Consider the following 18,360-nt stretch of genomic DNA (forward strand, 5'->3'; position numbering starts at 1 on the left):
ACAGACAAAAAGAGCTGTAGTATGACTTCCCTAAGGCTAAACAGAAGCTTGTCAACAATGACTAGGGTTAGGCTCCTGATTTATCCCTGCATTCACTGGAGATAGGCAGATAAATCAGCCTCAACCCTGACCTCACAGAGTTCACAATATAGTAAAGGGAAGAAAGTGAGGGGTAAAGAACTTGACAGCGTACTTTAGATACAGAGCCAGGAGAAGGTAAGGGAGTAACAGGAACTTTATAATTTCTTCTTTCAAGCCCTTCACACCTCCCTGCCAAATCTGATCATCTAAAGCAAGCTTGTCCAACCCACTGCCAGAGGGCTGCATGTGGCCCAGGATGGCTTTGAATGCAGCCAAATGCAAATTCATAGTTTCTTAAAACATTATAGGATTTTGTTTGTTTGTTTTGAGACGGAGTCTCGGAGTCTCGCTCTGTCACCCAGACTGGAGTGCAGTGGTGCGAACTCGGCTCACTGCAACCTCTGCCTCTTGGGTTCAAGCGATTCTCATGCCTCAGCCTCCCGAATATCTGGGATTACAGGGGCAAGACACCACACCTGGCTAATTTTTGTATTTTTAGTAGAGATGGGGTTTCACCATGTTGGCCAGGCTGGTCTCGAACTCATGACCTCAGGTGATCTGCCTGCCTCGGCCTCCTAAAATGCTGGGATTACAAGCATGAGCCACTGCACCCAGCCCATTATGAGATTTTTTTTTTTGCAATTTTTTTAAGCTCATTAGCTATCGTTAGTGTATTTTATATGTGGCCCAAGACAATTCTTCTTCCAATGTGGTGTAGGGAAGTCAAAAGATTGGACACCCCTAATCTAAAGTAAATCCACATTAGACCCCATCCACTTAATGTTCTTACACTAACATCTGGAAATAACATAAAACTTGTATGTTTTACATTTCTACTTTTGGCCAGGGGTAAAAATGAACCAAGAATAATTAAACCACACTCCTCAGGGGACATAAGCTATACTGATTTAAAGAGCAAAACGGCAAAAGTACTTTTTAAATGCTCTTCAGTGTTAATCAGAAGCCCTACTTGGATCAAAAGCAATGGAGAAGAATTTGTCTACCCTTTCCTTTAGCAATTAAAGATATTTCTATAAAGTGATAATTACCAAAGGATTATTTCAGCCACCATACTGTTAACTCATTTTGTCACATGTGTCACAAATTCAAATGGCCTACCCTTGCATTTCTGAAGCAAAATTGAACTTTTGTTTCTTATATGTTATTAAAGGAGAACACTGTCCTTGGGAAGCAGCTCTAAGGTTGATAACTATCTGGGGCTTCAAGGGATCTTGTATTTATCTCAGGTCCAATTAAAGAGCAAAAAAATTCTAACTATAGGTATTTATTGAGGCATCAAGAAAAAATGTTTCAGCTGGATGCAGTGGCTCACACCTGTAATCTCAGCACTTTGGGAGGCTGAGGCAGGAGGATCACTTCAGGCCAGGAGCTGGAGACCAGCCTGGCCAACATAGTGAGACCCCATCTCTACCAAAAATACAAAAATTAGCTGGGCATGGTGTTGCACACCTGTAGTCCCAGTTACTCAGGAGGGTGAGATAGGAAGATTGCTTGAGCCCAGGAGGTAGAGGCTGCAGTTCCAGTTACTCAGGAGTCTGAGATAGGAGGACTGCTTGAGCCTAGAAGGCGGAGGCTGCAATGAGCTGCGATCACACCACTGCACTCCAGCCTGGGTGACAGAGCAAGACCCTGTCATAACATAACATAACATAACATAACATAACATAACATACATAACATAACATAGATAAAATGATTAGCACTTGGAAGACTACAAAAACACTCCTAAACCATAGATTTTAATTCTAAAACATCATCCGTTTAGAGAATCTGGAGAGTGTGGAAATTTCCTCATACCCATAGGATGCACAATCTGACTTTGGATTCAGGGATACTGCACAAATTTACATTTGCAAATGCAATTTGCACAGCTGAAGAAAAAGACTGAGTACAGTTAGGTTAAAATGAAATTAAATTTCTGGTTCCCTAAACAGTCATAATTAAAATTCTAATAAAAATTGAAGAGATGTGGATAACAAAAATATCTTGAGAGACTGGTCAAATCAATTAAGAAAATACGTGTTAATATTTTTCTGTCAATGTGATACCACCAGAATACAATTAAGCATCAAAATCCCTGAATTCCTGACAGCTACCCCTCTAATACTTCCTTACTTCTAATGGTCCCCAGCTAGAATACTCTCAGAAATCAATGTGACCTTAGTGAGATTTGGTAGCATCTGGTCTTGGCATAAAGAGTGGGTACAATTTGGATAAGGAGATTGGGGATGGTCTGGGAAGGGAAAAGAAGAATAAAGTGATCCTGGCTTAAAGGAAAACCTGAGTGAAAAACAAAGTGAACAAATAAGAAGCAAAAAGAAACAATGAACAATTCAGTTTGGCTGAATATTTGGCCCATATTTGAAAAATAAGGTTGCAAAGTTGGGCTAAATGGTGCTAAGTTTTGAAGGGGCTTGAACAATAAGCTCAAATGTATGAATTACATTCTGAGTACAAAGAGAACCACTAAAAGGTATATGGCAGGAGAAAAGACTATCACAGAGACAGTTTAGAAAGATTTATGTGGGCTGGGCACGGTTGTTCACACGTGTAATCCCAGCACCCTGGGAGGAGGAGGCAGGTGGATTGCTTGAGCCCAGGAGTTCGAGACCAGCCTGGACAACATGGTGAGACCCTGTCTCTACAAAAAATACAAAAATAAGCTAGGTGTGGTGGCATGCATCTGTGGTCCCAGCTACCAGAGAGGCTAAGGTGAGAGGATCACTTGGCCCCAGGAGGTAGGTCAAGGCTGCAGTGAGCCATGATCATGCCACTGCACTTCAACCTGGGCAAGACAGACCTTCGGACAGAGCAAGACACTGTCTCAAAAAAAAAAAAAAAAAAAAAAAAAGAAGAAAAAATAACTGATGTGGTGTACTGGCAAAACGAATTTGGAATTTGGGAAAGATGAAGATGGAGAAACCAGTTAGAAAGTTACCATAATTGTCAGAAGTGATGCTGGTTTGAATTACATTAGTGGCAATGGAAACAGGTAAGAAAGTACAGATATACAAGACATTTTAATTACAAAATAGAAGAACTCCTCAAGTGTGGAGGACAAGAAGACAAAACAAAAATGTTAATGCAAAAGATATTTGCAATTTACTAAAATAAAAAACTTTGGCCAGGTGTGGTGGTCCACATCTGTAATCCTACCACTTTGGAAGGCCAAGGTGGGAGGATAGCTTAAGCCCAGGAGTTTGAGATCATCTTGGGCAACATAGAGACCTCTTCTCTACAAAAAATAAACAAAGTTAACTGGGCATGGTAGTGGATGCCTGTGGTCCCAGGCTGAGGTGGGAGGATTGCTTAAAGCCAGGAGGCTGAAGTAAGTCGAGATCATGCCACTGCCCTCCAGTCTGGGCGATAGAGTGAGAGTGTGTCTCAAAAAAAAAAAAAAAAAGAAAAGAAAAAGAAAAGAAAATTATTTTTCTTTATGTATTTTTCTATACAAAGAAAAAGATCCATAATGCTATAGAGATTAAAACAACTGATTCATGCCGGGCACGGTGGCTCACGCCTGTAATCCCAGCACTTTGGGAGGCTGAGGTGGGCGGATCACAAGGTCAGGAGATCAAGACCATCCTGGCCAACACGATGAAACCCTGTCTCTACTAAAAAAAAAAAAAAAAATACAAAAATATTAGCTGGGTGTGGTGGCGGGCACCTGTAGTCCCAGCTACTCAGGAGGCTGAGGCAGGAGAATGGGGTGAACCCGGGAGGCGGAGCTTGCAGTAAGCCAAGATTGCGCCACTGCACTCCAGCCTGGGTGACAGAGCAAGACTCTGCCTCAAAAAAAAAAAAAAACTGATTCACAGAAAAAAAAAAATAAACGGCCTTTAAACATATAAAAAGATACTAGACATTGCTCACAATAAGAGAGATACAAATTAAAATTACACTGAGATACCATTTCTCATCTAACCGATTGTCAAAAATTCAAAAGTTACAACCTACTCTGTTGGTAAAATAGTGAGAAAATAACACTCTCAGAAACTGTTGGTAGGAATGCAAAATAGTATAAACTCTTTCGATGGAAATATCTTAGAATCCAGCAAAGTTACCCTCACTCTAGCAACTTAACCCAAAGACATACTGGCAAAGACTATAAAAATGTACACAAACAAGCCTATTCACTGTAATAGTATTTATAAACATAAAAGCCCAGAAACAACACAAATGTCCAAAAAGAGGGTCTGGTTGAATAAACTATCTTCTAATCCCACAATGGAATACCATGTAACTTTAAAAAGGAATAAGGAATACTTCTCTATGTTGCTAAAGTGAGATCTCCAGACTATATCAAGCTAAAAAGAAACAAGTGTACTATAAAAGTATAGTGCCATTTTTCTTCAAAAATTCATGCACGTGTGTGGGTGTTTGTGTGGGAAGGCGAAAGGGGGTAGAGGATAAATATATTTACACATTTGTTTGTACTTTTTCTTAATGGAAAGCAAAGCTAGGGGAAAAAAAAGCTGGCAATTCAGAAAAGAAACCAGAAGGACACGGAAAGAGCTAGACTTCTCTGAACGTACTTTGTTTTGTAGATTTGAATTTGAAGCCATGTAAATGCTCTATGTAATTTATAAAGCCAAATTTAATCAAAATGGAAAAAAAAATCCCTAAATGCAAAAAGTGAAAGAGAACAAATAAGCCCAACAATATCAAGTTCATAAATTAACAACACAGACAGAATTATTTCAAGTGACTAAAAAATATTTTTACTGGCTGGGCGAGGTGGCTCATGTCTGTAATCCCAGCACTTTGGGAGTCCGGGATGGGAGAATCACTTCAGCCCAGGAGTCTGAGACCAGCCAGGGCAATAAAGTGAGACCCTGTCTCTACCAAAAATTTAAAATTAGCCAGGCATGGTAACACTCGCCTGTAGTCCCACCTACTTGGGAGGCTGAGGCGGGAGATCACTTGAGCCCAGGAGTTGGAGGTGGCAGTGAGCCATGACTGTGCTACTGCACTCCAGCCTGGGCAATAGAGATACCCTGTCTCTAAAAAAACTAAAATTAAAAAAATTATATTGCATACCTTAAAGACAAATGAAATACAAAAAAAAATTAACTGTTTTCAGTTGTCATATTGGCACAACATAATAGTAATGAGCATACCTCATGCTTTAAATGGTCTCTAAATATTATTTTCCACTGAAAGAAACCAGGGCTCCTTGGAGAAACGTAGCCAATTCTAGGTCTGGAGGAGGAAAGATATCAAGCTGAAACACCTTTGTTTCTTGGCTTTTGTGATTACATATACACTGCTGGGTCATGTGAAAAAGACTTATGGGCCACTTCTGAAAATAATATTTAGGGCACTGACCAGTTTATTATATAGTACAGAGGTATCAGTTTCCTTATGAACTACATATATTGAATATTCTTTCTATAAAAGTATCAATAGGCTGTATAAATTATCATACCTAAAAAATGCTATGAATATTCTATTAATATACTACCTTTCTTCCCACAGCTCACCTTCAATAAGTGTATATTAAGAATCTAGAAGCTGGAAATAAAATAGTGAACATGGAAGATACTGTCTCTGCCCTCATGAAGCTTTCAGTCTAGTGGAAAACAGATACAATTCAAAACAGTGAGATAGTATCACGGTCGGAACTAATACAGGGTACTAACAGAATACAAAAGAGGGGCAACTAACCTAGAGCTGGCAGATCAGAAACCCTCTTTGGAGAAAAGACACCTAGGCTAAGACCCAAGGGACCTTAGGAGTTTCTTTTTTAATGTTTGCTTGTTTTGTGGGGAAATGGAGGTGAGAACAGGCAATGGGAACACTAGGAAAAGGGAACAAGTGTAAAACAGCTAGACTACTGAGAAATAAATAGTAGTTTTGTGTGGCTGTGGGGAGCAAGGGTGTGAATGGTAAAATGTGAGGCTGAAGAGCAGAGGCCAGGTCATAAAGAATCTTTACAGATCATGTTAGGAAGTTTGAACTTTATCCTGAGGGAGGTAACAAAGAATTTTCAGCAGAAAAATGCCATAATTAAACCTGTCTGCAGCATCCAGAATGAATTAGACAGGGGGGATAATATAGAAGGCAAGGAGACCACTAGAAGACTGCTGCAGGGATCCAGGTACTATGCTGGGGACAGACAAGTGTACTCACTGAACAACACCTGCTACTTGAGAATATTTAGAAAGTAGAATCAATGACATTTGCTGGTTTGCAGGGGAGGTATGCAGATAAGAAATTGAAGGCTGGGTGTGGTGGCTCACATTTGTAATTCCAGCACTTTGGGAGGCTGAGGCAGGAGGATCACTTGAGTCCACAAGCTCGAGACCTGCCTGGGTAACAAAGCGTGACAACCCCACCACCACATCTTAACAACAAAAAAAAGTTTTAATTAGCCATGTGTGGTGGTACGGTGCCTGCAGTTTCAGCTACTTGGGAGGAGCCTGAGGTGGGAGGACTGTCTGAGCCCAAGAGTTCAAGGCTGCAGTGAGCTATGATCATGCCACTGCACTCCAGCCTGGGTGACAGGGCAAGACCCTGTCTCGAAAAAAAAGAAAAAGAAATTAAACATAATAGCCAGGATTCTGTCTTAAGCCACTGGGTACACATTGTGGGTAACATTTAATAAGATAAACACTGGAAAAGAACTGGGGTTGGGAAAAGAAAGAGGAGGGAAAGGTGAGCAGGTTCAACCACATTAAATATTGGATAAACATGAAATATCTAAGAAGAGCTGTCAAGTAGGCAACTGGTTCTTTTCCTCATTTCCCACATTCAATCCATTACCAAATCCTATCAAATCTACCTTTAAAATATAGCTGAAATCTATCCACCTCTCTTCATCTCAGGAATACTGTTACCACCCTAATGCAAGGCATCATTATCTCTCTCCATGCTCTCCATACTGTAGCCAGACAGATCTTTTAAAAATATAAATCAGATCATCACATTCCCTATTTAAACCCATTAAAGGTTTCCTATTGAATTTTAGAATGAAATCAAACTCCTTATCATAGCCAAAGAAATCCCTGGATGACACATACCCTTCATCTTTATCAATTACTCTCACATTAAGCCTCATCTACACTGGTCAAGTTCTCCCGTTTTTAGGGCTTTTGCGCTAAGGAACTGCCCCACTTGCCTTTTACTCCCCCTCTCTCCCAAGACACACAGTCTTGCTCTTTGCCTTTAGATCTCATCTCAAATATCACCTCGTCGCAGAATCTTTCTCTAACCACTTTCTATCACATTAGCTTGATTTGTCTTTCTAGCACTTACCAGAATTTGTAAACTTATTTATTCCCTACAATGTAAGTTCTATGAGAAGAGAAATCCTGTTTATCTTTTTCACTGCTACACTTTATGTAAATAGCATAGAGTTGGTTTTCAATAAATGTTTGCTGAATTAAATAAATAAGTGAATAAAATGTATGAAACTAAAGCTCAGCTCAGAAGGAAGATCTTAACTGGAGCATCTTCCACATGTAAATGACAAATAATGCCAAAGAAAATAGGTATTACCCATGGGAAGTATATAGAGAGAATAAAAGAGGGCCTAAGACAAACCCCAGAGGAATGTGAACATTCAAAAGATGAGCAGAAGAGGGGCACCCAAATAGGAAGGGCCAGAGAAAAAAAGGAAAATCAGAAAAGTTTCCCAAAGTGCTAGATGGTATACAAGAATATTCTTTTATTACTTATTTATTTTTGGAGGCAGGGTCTCGCTCTATCACCGAGGTTGGAGTATGGTAGTGTGATCACAGGTCACTGTGGCCTCAACCTTAAAGGCTCAAGGGATGCTACTGCCTCAGTCTCCCAAGTAGCTGGGACTACAGGTGTAGTAGTCACCATGCCTAGCTAATTTTTATTTATTTTTTTTTTTTTGTAGAGATGGGTTCTCACTATATTGCCCAGGCTGGTCTCAAACTCCTGGCCTCAAGCGATCCTCCCACCTCAGCCTCCTAAAATGTTGAGACTATAGGCATAAGCTACTGTACCCAACCTGAGTATTCTTTATTAAAAAGGCAGCTTGGCATTAAGGAAAAGCATGTGGTCAATCGAGTCAGGGATACATTCAACGAACGTATTGTTTGCCATGTACCAGGAACTATGCCAGGAGTTGGGCTATCAAATTAATCAATAAAATAGGCCAAACACTACCTAATAACTGTTCGAAGAGTGGTATAAGCTTCTCTAAGTGTGATTTGGAGAGAAGTCTCAATCTGAATCTTAAGTATCACAGGTGCCGGGAGGATTAAACGAGATCTTGTTTATAAAGTGCTAAATACAATATCTGCAATACGATAGTCAATAAACTATAGCCACTACTATAAAGAAAATCTTCCTTTGACTGATGAAAAAAACAGTATAAAAATACCAGCATACTAGAGCAATTTAGAGTAATCATCCTAGTGGAATAATCTGATTTGAAAATCTGTATCTATTCTGGAGAATACTAAATTCACAAAAGAATGGGATTCTTTACGGGGAAAACTACTTAGAGGTAACATCTCAAGGTCTCTTCCGAGATTCCAGTTTGATTTCAGCAAAGGCACAAAAGCATTTCAGTGACTTAAAAGTAGATCACCAGACTCACTTCAGTGCAAAGTAATCTGACTCCCAGTCCCAGAGAAAGACAACATATTTGCCCACCCCTCAAAACACAAAATCCTTAGGCCTATCTTATTCTAGACCAAGACCTTTTGACTTTTCTAAAACTAGACAGATTAGACGTACAGTATCACAGCCCAACTAGTTCTCTTTTGTGTGCTTTTATTTTATTAATTATACCCTTTGGTTATGCCCAGAGTCAACAGGTTTGCCTGTTTTAAAATAAAGAACAAAAGCAATCTGTGCAGAATAAACAGATTCCTCAGAAACATTAAACAAACAAATGAAAAATGCCAGAATATTTCTCACTTAAATTCCACTGGGGAACATGAGGGTGAAATGCCACTGGCCAATGGGAACCCTTATCTTGCATGCCATGCAATCCAACCCCCAACCAAAATGCCTCCTTCCTACAAGCACACACTACTTTCTATTGATTTCCCTCTGCTTTGGTTGTTGCCTAAACTCTAGTGATCAAGGCTCCAGTGATATCTTCCGGCCAAAGGAAAATTATTTTCCTTGCTTCTCTTTTGTTCTTCTCTAACAGACTGCTAGTTCTTTTGTCCAGACCACGTGGGCAGTAGGGCTAAAGACCTTCTGCCAGTCATACATGCTTAGCAAGCAAAACTTAAACAAGACATATTCTTCTAAGCTGAAATGTTCTAAATGCAAAATACAGTATTTAAGATTCTAAATATTCGTAATCTATTTAGTAGAGTATATTAATAGACAAGGGTCTGCAATAAAAAACAATTTAGGCATACAGCAATATTTCTTTTCAACATTAAGGTCAAAAGAGCATGAAATTAGAAAAGACAGGAATTCTAGTTATTATTTTATCACTATGCAATTTCACTGGTGCCTTTGTTCCATCACTGATGAAATAAGGGTAATGATACTTTTCCCTTTTCTGCTTTCAGCACAGGTTGAATTTCATAATTCCTATAGTCCAGCATAATTACAAAAACTGTACTATTTTCTCTAGGCAATGTATTCCCTTTAAAGGAAGAAAGACTGGTGATATGGTCTGGCTGTGTGTCCCCAACCCAATCTCATCTTGAATTGTCATCCAAATTGTAATCCCCACGTTGGGGGAGGGACCTCATGGAAGGTGATTAGATCATGGTGGGGTGGGGGCAGTCTCCCCATGCTGTTTTCATGATAGTGAGTTCTCACAAAATCTGATGGTTTTATATGAGGCTTTTCCCCCTTTTGCTCAGCACTTCTTCCTGCCATCATGTGAAGAAGGATGTGTTTACTGCCCCTTCTGCCATGATTGTAAGTTTCCTGAGGCCTCCCAGCCCTGTGGATCTGTGAGTCAATTAAACCTTTTTCCTTTATAAATTATCCAGTCTCAGGCGGTCCTTTATAGTAGCATGAGAACAGACTAATACAGATGTAGTAACCTAACTCCGTCCTAACAGGGGTTTTGTTTTGTAGTTTGTTTGTTTTTTTGTGTGGATCTTTTTTTCTTCCCTGAATCTCACATCAAACAACCATTTGCCAAAACTTAATTTGGCAATTCATTCAGAATTCCATGAATTACAGTAGAAGCACAACATTCTCTATCATAATACAGTATACAGAGACTTCCTAGCAGCAGCAAATCAACTAAGAATGGTCATGTGCTTTCAGAAATGGATTGGTAGCAGAAATTAAACACTAAAATGTAACTTCCAAGGAAAGTTAAATTTTCTTCTTAGATTTTACTTCTAGTCAGCATTGCAAAATTAAAATATCTCTTATATTTTAATACTTAATTTTCTACACAGGCTAAAGCCAAGGTAATTTCTTAAGATCATTTTTTCTAATAACAGCCATATAATGAAACAATCTTCTAGTTCCTAACAATCACATTATCTCTTTCCCCAGGTGGCATTCTCATCATCTCTATTTACTATTTCACTAAAAATTCTTTCCAATATGACATCATATTTTAGAGATGTAAATAAGTATGTGTGATACATTTATGTGGTAGTTAGTCCTTTGATATTATGGGTAAATATCCTCAAAGCAGTAGTTATATAATTAAAAGTTATTTTAAAAACATACTGAGAGTCTTTATGCTAAAGATTTACCTCTTTGAGTTCTTTTTAGACCTTAGCAGATCAAGAGGCCTCAAGAAAAGGAAATATTATGAAGTCATATCTTTCCAAGTAAACTGCCAATCACGCCAACATCTACATCCTAAACGAAAATGGAACAATGTGCAGTAAAGCATTACTCTTTTTCAGTATATACACAATAAGGAGGTTTGGTCACTGAATAGTTTCAACAGATCTAAAGACTATTTCTGGCTTCACTACTGCTATATTCTGCAATCTTGAGTTATCAGTTACTTCATCTTCCTAGGCAGTAGTACAAGAGACAGATAACACCACTTTGTCACTTTAATCCTTAGCTGCCATGCCAGCAGAGTTTATTCAATCATATTTCTGATACTGAAAAAACTTTTATTTGACTTTACTGCCTCATCCCATTACAAGCCATTCTGATCCCATTTTTTCACTGTTAAACTTCTCAAAGAAGCTGCCCATACTAACTCCATTTCCCCATCTTTTTACCTTATCACCCTGTCATCTAATGTCCATCCTACTAAACTAAAATTATATTTCTCAAATTTTACTACTTTACCAACATAATGAGAAAAGCAGTAAACTGAAGGAGTCAGCAGGGAATTTAGGTTCAAGCCCTCAATTTGATAATTACAAGATATGTATATTTAAGCATATCATTTCACATCTTTGCACATCACTTTCCTTATTTGTAAAGTGAACAGGTTAGATGATGATCTCCAGGGTCTCTTCCTCTACTGAACCTATTGCTATATAACTAAATTCATCTTCATATGTAATTTCTCTTTGGCATTTGACACTAAGCACCACCTCCACCCTTCCACCCCTCTATTATTTGCTTAAAGCCCTTCCATTCGTTTTTCGACTATTACCTCTAAGTTAATATCACCATAACCTAACTCTAAATTCTCTACTTCCAAATAAAAAATCTCTTTACTTAGCCATTCTACCTTCATCAAAAATAATATACCCAAACTTGAATTTACACCCAATCCAACAAATCACTCTTCAGCTTGCCCCAAATCTTCTATTTCCTTAGATTCCTCAATACCCAGAGTCTTGGCTTAAAATGAAAACCCTGAGTCTTCCTTCATGTCCTTCCTACATCTTATTTTCATTAAATTCTATTAATCCTTCCTTCTAAATAACTAGTATCTTCCTCTTTTAAATTTCATCATTCATAGATCGTTTACTCTAAAAGCCTACTACTTGTTCTCTCAAACCTAATCCCTTCACTTTCCATAACATTCAGTATTCTCTTGCATTGTCCAGTATGATAGCCACTAACTACAGGTTGCTAATTAAATTAAAATTAAAATTAAGCAAAATTAAAAATTTAGTTCCTCTATCACATAAGCTGCATTTCAAGTCACATGAGGCTAGTGACTATTACACTGGCCATCACAGATACAGATACAGTTTCATCCTCACAGAAAGTTCTATTGGATGGCTCTGTAATCTTAGGCAAAACCTCTTACCACACGATTTACACCATGGGTTTTCTTCTATTAAAGAACATGGGCTGGTTTTCTAACACTTATCTAAACCAGTCTAAAATCTTTCTCCTGGCATCCAAACTCTCCAGATTTGGCTCCATCAAACACCTTCATTCATTTTCTTTGCCGACACATACTCTGTTGGTCAAGCTGTTTTCACTGATCATGTAGGGTACTATGCTTTCATTACCACATTAATTCATTTAATAAATGAACTATGTGGAGACATTTCTAGGTTCTAGGAATACTGCAGAGAATAAAGCAAATAGTACTGGACAGGTCAAGTTTTAATTCTTTTTTTCCTCTTCTAGCACTGGCTCTCTGCCTATCTCCCTTTCAAACCTCATCTCCTTCAAGCTTTCTTAGGTTACCTTCCCCCTCTTTGAGCTCTCAGAACGGTTGTATATAGCCTACATTTAGACGCAATTAAATACAATCTAGTTTTATCTTCTTTCATGCTTTGTCTTCCCAACTAGAATTTAAGCTACTTAAAGAATCTAGCAAAGAACAGCAAGGGGGCCAGTGTGGCTAGAATAAAATGAGTAAAGAGAAAATAGAATATGATGTCAAAGAGTTAATGGAAAGCAGACTATGTGGGGCCCTAAATACCATGTAAGAGTGGGTGAGAAAGGAAGGCACTGGAGGGTTTTGATCATTTGGCTTAAGTTTTATTAGTATCACTTTGGCTAATAAAGTGTGTTAAGCAAGAATGGATACTGGGAGACTAGCTAGGAGGTTAATACAATAAAACAGAAGAAAAAAGATGGTAGCAGAGATGAGTAGTTAATACTCAAATTTTAGGTATATTTAAAAAGTGGAGCCAAGAGAATTTGCTGATATACTGGGAATAAGAAAGAGGCATTGCAGATAACTCAAATATCTTGGAGTTGAAGGATCAAGGTGCCATTAACTGAGATGGGGAAGACCAAGAGAACCAGGGAGGAGAAATGATGCCAAAAGCTTAGTTCTGGATACTTTGAGTTTGAAATGTCTGTCAGACATTCTAATGGAGATGTCAAATAGGCAGCTGAGTTCTGTAGGTCCAGAGTACAAGGGAATGATCATGACTGGAAATATACATTTGAGAATTTTCAACATATAGGTGGTATTTAACACCAACAGACTGGATAAAATCACCAAGAAAGCCGTAAATTGAACTGAGCCTAGGCCACAGCAATATTAATTCAAAGGACAGGATGATAATGAGGAACCAGGAAAGGAGACTGAGATTGAGTGACTAGTGATAGTGAGGTGTATAGTATCCTGGAAGGCAAGTGAATAAAGTGTTTCACTGAGGAGGGAAGGATCAACATGTAAAAGGTTGCTGAAAACTAAGATGAGAACTAAGAATTGAAAACTGGATTTAGCAATAGGGAAATACTGAACACCTTGGCAAAAGTATATTTGGGAGAGTAGTATGGGTGAAATGACCAACAACAGAACCAAAATGATATTAATATATATTTTACAGTCTTCAAAGCTATAGAATTAGAATGGTACTAACAGATAGAACAATCTTTCTCAATGCTTACTCCTCTTTTGACTCTTACAGGGAACTACTTTTACTGGAGTAGAAGGGGTTGGAGGAAAGAGAGAGGGGCATCTCCTGGGAATGTGTGCCATCCTCTTTTCTACGACTTTTCAGGTAGTTGCTGAATACCATTTGATTACCATATGAACTGCGGTATGTTATTTCCTTTTTTGTTTTATTTGGAGATAGACAGAAAATATTTGGAAGCTAATAGAATCTTCCATTTATCAGCAAAAGTACTATTTCTGACAACTTTAATGGCAGAAGATGAAATACTGTTTAAACACCCAGCGAATTTAGAAACCAGAATGGGGACTTTCATATAGACTGCATCCCTTAAGAAAAGCTATTTTACAGTAGCCTTTTGACTTAATTTGAATAACAGGCAACGTGATTCCTGAAGTCACAAAATATAAATTCAAAACTTTACAAAGCCAAACAGATATATCTTTTTATTGTTACTGTAACAGTTGGGTTAGGTATGTCAGACCCAGGGACAGCTCAAGTATTGTGTCACTACTCTCTTCAGATGAATGACATATGATTCCTTTTACCCTCTTTAGCTAGATTCAGAAAGGTATCAGATCCTTATTAGTCTCTATATATCTAAATAGCTAAATGTACTTGCTCATTGAATAGAGACGGGAAATCTCATTAGGGTATTTCTAAATACTGATGTTTATGCAGGAATCTAAATGATAAAAATCCATACAGATACAATTTCCTAAATCTCAAGGTCAAGGAAACATGTAATTAGAACACAGAAAACTTTCCAATAGTCAGTACAGCTCTAGCATTTATTTTGTGATCTTTTTTTTTCACATGATATACCCCTTATTAAATGTGGTTGATTATCACCTCCTGACAAAGACCTTCATCTATAAAGTAGGGAAATCTGTTTTCTCACAAGCACCAAAATAGAAAAAAAAAAAAAGGACTGAAAGTTGCCTTCAGGGCCTGTTTTAAGTATTTGATAGTTGCAAAATGTGGTCTGGAATATTACTTTATACTTAGGAATTTTAAATACCATTCCAAGCATATTCACATCCATTGTTTCATTTGCTTCTATGAGGTAGTAGGGTAAATAATCATGCCATTGTAAAATTCAGGAACTGAAGCACAGAGAAATTAAATGGTCTGTCTAAAAATAGAATAGAAGAACTCTTCTACCATGAAATCTTTTCATCACACCAAAAAGATGAAGTTAGAAATGTGGATACCTATTATTCAAGAAGTAGGCTGATAATTTATTGCCATTTCTGATATTCAGACTTGTCTGATAGCTCGGAAAGAATATTGGCAGAGACTACAATATTTGCATATCTTTCTGAAGATTCAACAAATATTTGGTATCTTCAATGTGTCAAGCCTTATCAAACATGGTATCACTCTGCAGTAGAATGAAAACTGGATTAGATGTAGCCTGGGGTGAAGACGGCAGTGGTAGTATGGGAAGAGATGGGAAAAAGAAGACAAGGAGACAAGCAAAGTTTTGATTATTCCTTATACTCAAATTCATTCATGAAACTTTTTTTTTTTTTTAGCAGCTACCAAGTACCAGACATTATTCTATGTTCCTGGATATAGAAGTGAATTAAAACAGAAAAAAGTCCTTGTCATAAGGTTTATATTGGGGTAAGTTACAGGCAAAGAAAAGTAATAGGCTGGGCGTGGTGGCTCATACCTGTAATCCCAGCACTTTGGGAGGCCGAGGCGGGCGGATCAAGAGGTCAGGAAATCGAGACCACAGTGAAACCCCGTCTCTACTAAAAATGGAAAAAATTAGCCCGGCGCAGTGGCGGGCATCTGTAGTCCCAGCTACTTGGGAGGCTGAGACAGGAGAATGGCTTGAACCTGGGAGGCGGAGCTTGCAGTGAGCCAAGATCGCGCCACTGCACTCCAGCCTGGGTGACAGAGCAAGACTCCGTCTCAAAAAAAAAAAATATATATATATATATGTATATAGTATGTCAGATAATGATAAATACATGGTGGGGGGTGGGGAGAAGAGTGTGCGGAGGGAGTGGTTTCACTATTTCATAATAAAAAAGGACAGTCAGCTAGACATGGTGGTTCGCACTTATAATCCCAGCACTTTGGGAGGATGAGGTAGGAACTTGAGGCCATGAGTTTGAGACTATCCTGGGCAACACAGTGAGATCCTATCTCTACAGAAAATTTAAAAATTAGCCAGGCATGGTGGTGCATGCCTGTAGTCCCAGCTACTTGTGAGGCTAAGGGAGATCACCTGAGCCTTTAGTGATCCCCTTCAGCCCAGGAGTTTGAGGCTGCAGTAAGCTCTGATCACACCACTGCACTCCAGCCTGGGTGACAGGAGCGAGACCCTCATCTCTTTTAAAAAAACAAAACAGTCATTGTAAGCCTCCAGAAAAGGTGACATTTCAGCTGAGACCTCAAGAAAGTGGGAAAGTAATCCAATGCAAATATTTGGAGGAAAAGTTTTCCAGGTAGAGGAGAGAACCAGTTGATAATCGTATTTCGATAACACCCAACCATTGGGGCTTCAAGATGAACAAGGATGTTCATGCAAAGGACCTGCAGCAGAGCTGTGGTATGTCTGAAATACAGCAAGAAATTGGATGTAGCTAGAGTAGTGTGAGTGAAAAACAGTAATAAACAAAGTAAATGTTCATCTTTATACCTAACTTATGACCCCCAATTACCATGTTCCAAGTTTTCTCCAAGTTAGAATATACATAGAATTTACATTGTATGCTTTAAAATTTCTTGAAGTCCCAGTGGTTGAGTGTTATCTAAATACAGTGATCAATAGCATTTCATAAGGCTCAAACTCAAATAACCATTCACCACTAGATACTGAATAGACTGGGTCAGATTCCAATGGTGCCCAAAGGGAATCTGTTAATTGAGATCAGCCTTTATGTCTAGTTTCCTAAGTCTCAATACACATACACACACACACATACACACACACACACACACACACACACAGAAGTAGTTACACTCAGGTGTTGTTTATACCATGTAGATCTATGATCTTCAAATAATTAGAAGACAGTGAAAGAATGTTAGACAAGTTTATTAAGGCTTTCCAGCTACAGTTCCATATATTAATTGATAATATTAAGCAACCTACATATATTACTTAGAAGAGTTTCCTAGATTTACCCCTCTATTCCCTCCACAGAAGTTAAGACATTTAGTTTAGCAACCCCATTACCTTAAATATCCCAGAGAAAATGTAAATTTAGTCTTATAAGATTAGATTTTGAAAGGATGTTCATGTTAGAACTTACCCTCACCCTTCTTTTTTTTAAGACAGAGTCTTGCTTTGTCACCGAGGATGGAGTATAGTGGCGTGACGTTGGCTCACTGCAATCTTCGCCTTCTAGGTTCAAGTGATTCTCATGTCATAACCACCTGAACAGCTGGGATTACATTACAGCTGTGTGCCACCATGCCTGGCTAATTTTTGTATTTTTAGTAGAGATGGGGTTTTGCCATGTTGGCCAGGCTGGTCTTGAATTCCTGGCCTCAAGTGATTCACCTGCCTTGGCCTCCCAAAGTGCTGGCATTACAAGTGTGAGCCGCCGTACCCAGCCATGTAAAAACTCCTTAAAAAGAACAGATACTAAACATGGCATGCCTTTCCCTCTCAACAAAATCTTATCTAGTGATGTTGCTCCCTTCCTGCAATATTTTCCTCCCGTCCTTCATCTATTATCAGTGATTTGCATATGAAGGAATTTCTCCAGGAGTATGCACCAGACTGGTGAGGGGCTTTTCAAAACCCCTCCCAAATGATCACTACTTTGAGCCTAGTCATATTCTTGAGATATGCTGGGGGTGACAGGGGAAGGAGTCTTGGGAATCACTGATCCAAATCCTCTAGGTCCAGCTAAAATCCTATTTCCTCTATGGGAGTTTTCAAGTCCACCTCAGGTTCAAAGGAAGAGCTCCTTCCCTCTTCTAAATATATATTTATTCACCATTAATTTCACAAAAATTAAAAGCTCACGTTACCATTTTAACTGTCTTATCTCCCCAGTTATGATGAACTTTCCCATAAGAGTCATAGCAGTATGCTTTGTCTAAGAAAAGGTACTCGAGTTCCAATATATCATAAAATGAAGAGAAATCCATTTTGTATGAGGTAAATTTCCATTTCAAGGAATGTCTGTTTTCACAAAATTTTGTATTTCCTCCTAATAGTATGAGGTAGAAGAAATCTACATCTTCTCAAGTAAGTTTATGATTAACTTGATGAGTTTTCTTGCTATTCTCAAATCGGAATTATCCAGACCTGGCTAGAAACTAAAGTCTAAGCCCGTTCATTAAAGTCTTGAATTTATTTACTTTTGCCAAGAACAGCTATATAAAATTAGATTCCTCCTGGTATAAAATTGGGTGTTTTCTTAGATATTTGCTATCAAAAGTCATTTTTCTTGGAAATATACTCTGGCAGCACATAAGAAATCACCATATGTTTTATATCACAAAGGGATCCTAGATAATGCTTTTCACATGAAGAGAAACCTTCAGAGAGGTGAAATGACTTACCAAAGTCACATAGCCATGATTTACT

General features: G+C 38.4%; 1 protein-coding gene across 14 annotated transcripts in view; it reads right to left on the reverse strand.

The window, feature by feature from the left end:
• Window positions 1-18,360, reverse strand: part of TMCC1 (transmembrane and coiled-coil domain family 1) — a 239,680-nt gene that overhangs the window by 114,919 nt on the left and 106,401 nt on the right. The window contains exon 1 of one of the 14 annotated variants that reach the window (XM_055259149.2): window positions 10,770-10,789. The exons of the other annotated variants lie outside the window; for them this stretch is intronic. The gene's annotated coding sequence lies outside the window, so the exon portion shown is untranslated. Of the gene's footprint in view, window positions 1-10,769; window positions 10,790-18,360 lie in introns of those variants that run through there. 14 annotated transcript variants of the gene reach the window in all.

This window comes from Symphalangus syndactylus, chromosome 21, assembly GCF_028878055.3.
Source record: "Symphalangus syndactylus isolate Jambi chromosome 21, NHGRI_mSymSyn1-v2.1_pri, whole genome shotgun sequence".
NCBI classification, from domain to species: domain Eukaryota; kingdom Metazoa; phylum Chordata; class Mammalia; order Primates; family Hylobatidae; genus Symphalangus; species Symphalangus syndactylus.